The sequence below is a fragment of the Hetaerina americana genome, unplaced genomic scaffold (assembly GCF_022747635.1).
Source record: "Hetaerina americana unplaced genomic scaffold, ioHetAmer1.1.p SCAF_8, whole genome shotgun sequence".
In the NCBI taxonomy this organism is placed as follows: Eukaryota; Metazoa; Arthropoda; class Insecta; order Odonata; family Calopterygidae; genus Hetaerina; species Hetaerina americana.
In genome coordinates, this window is record NW_027287427.1 from 47,588,535 (window position 1) to 47,590,642 (window position 2,108).

The window sequence follows — 2,108 nt, forward strand, 5'->3', positions numbered from 1 at the left end:
GGAGGAGTTCCATGGACTTGACTCATTTGATGCCCATGAAATTTCGTGTGCAGCTGAATACAACATTCTTTCGTCACCCCCCACCTCTCCCTCTTTCTACCGTGTCATGGGCATCCATTTACCACCCGCCCATCTCCTTCCACCCTTTGTCTAAATTCCCCCCTCTCTCTTCTCCCACCCCCTCCATCTTCTCCCACCCCCTCCATCTTCTCCCACCCCCTCCATCTTCTCCTACCCCCCTACCTCTTCTCCTACCCCCCTCCGGATGCTCAAATATCCCCCTTAGCCCCCTTCTCTTTTCTTCGCCCACCAATCCCTGCGTTCGCCGAACCATTCTACCACTATTTTTCTTCATGCCCTGGCCCAGAACGTACGTCTGCGGAGACTATTTTTTCTTCAATCTCAGTTAACGGCAGTTACGGGAGAGCTGGTGCAGCGCCAACGACGTGTCGAGAGCGACGCGAGATCACTGCTGTCTTGAACAAAGCAAGTAAGTGCCCATGCATCCCTTAATTATTGGTAATTTTACCGAGAATCTTACTTTGATACCCGAATTTTATTGTTAAAACGCATTTCCCGCGATCGTCTAATTCTGCCCCCAACTTCTTTTTTCTCTGGTAAAATTGTATTGTCTTTTCTTGGATATTTAATGTATCAGTAAATGTATCTCACGTTTGCAATGATAAATTTGAATATGCAAACTACCGTGACTGAATTAAGGCATCGCGGTAAATAACACTCGAAATTTGGGAAAGGTGAAATTTGACGCGACGTTACGTAAGGCTTATATCTTCTCTTTTTGAGCGGCTGTGCTGTTCAGACATAATTTACTGGGTTCCCTGTGAATTCCTTAATGGTATGTCAGAGATTCGTGGAAATGCGTTCGAATAAACCTTTAACAGTAACTTTTCATTCAGGAATGATTTAAGTCAAATAGCGCGTGCCGAACATGAATGTTCTAAACGAACTTATGCCAAATACAATATGAATTTAATCTCATAATTAAGGATACGTGATGTAATTTGTCATTTTCGTTGACTTTTTTCATTTCAGGTGTGCGATGTCGAATCGGAGAAAGTTGCGTGGAAGACTGTCCCGACCAGTGAGCTTTGGCCTATTCGGAGCATTGATGGTTCTCCGCCAGAGTATGAAGCGTCCAGTAAATAGTTGTAAGAATGAGTCTTTAATAAGTTAGTTTCAGAAAATGTGTGAACTTACTAATCTTGCGTTATCTGAATCAGATTTAACCGACAAATTATTTTTTCCAAAAACTTACCTTTACTCTTTTCATGCCTTACAGACGTTTCAACTTCTGACCGCCGGGCGTATTAATTGGACTCCTGACCACCTCCACTGTGGAAGAATACGTCGCCATTTCATCAAATGGAGAGGTACGCTTCGGTAATAATTCTAATGAAATTACTCGTTGTTTAAAGATATGGTTATGTTGAAAGAGAAATCATAATCTATTTTAATTTTCTGATAGTACTGAAAAAATATAATGAACGTTATTGATGATTTTTTTTAATCTCACTGTTTTTGTTTTTATGCAGATTCTTCAATGTCACAGCACGGGCGCAGTTTAAGGATATGCGAGGTATTCTGTTGGTGTGAATGCTAGCAGAGGGGAATTCTCGCGAACGTTTTTTACTCTTGGATTCCTGCCAACCTTAGACTTGGCTGCTTTCAACCGACAGCGGAAGAATGCTTCGTGAAATCATGTCATCAAATCGAGATAAGATACTCTAGAGGTGTGAAGCGAATGATCTCCTGGGAACAGCTGATCAGGAGTCACTGTTGACGCTCATCTCTACATCTCGGAGAGAGGTAACGCAATTCCTTCCCATTGATTCGTTTTGATGACATTATGGCAATACCTTGTGCACTTTCAACACGAACTCGCTAGTTCTGTTTTGGCCACAATGGAGGAGGACTGGGGTTCGCCCTATTTCCTTACATTATTGGATCGATTTCTGCCTCAAATTTTTCGTGCAAGATTCATTTTCTGGAATTTCTAGGTAGTGTACACCTTTGATGGATTTGAAGGGTTGAAATTAAATTATTACAGATGTCTTGAATATTTCAATGTATCCTTTCCAATCCAAGTA

General features: G+C 41.7%; 1 long non-coding RNA gene across 1 annotated transcript; it reads left to right on the forward strand.

Annotated features, from left to right (window-relative positions):
- The first annotated feature begins 375 nt into the window (after nucleotides 1-375).
- On the forward strand, nucleotides 376-1,822 carry LOC139698073 (uncharacterized). The gene is made up of 4 exons (XR_011702843.1): nucleotides 376-490; nucleotides 1,054-1,169; nucleotides 1,301-1,391; nucleotides 1,554-1,822. It is a non-coding gene; the product is annotated as an uncharacterized lncRNA (long non-coding RNA).
- Nucleotides 1,823-2,108: the final 286 nt, after the last annotated feature.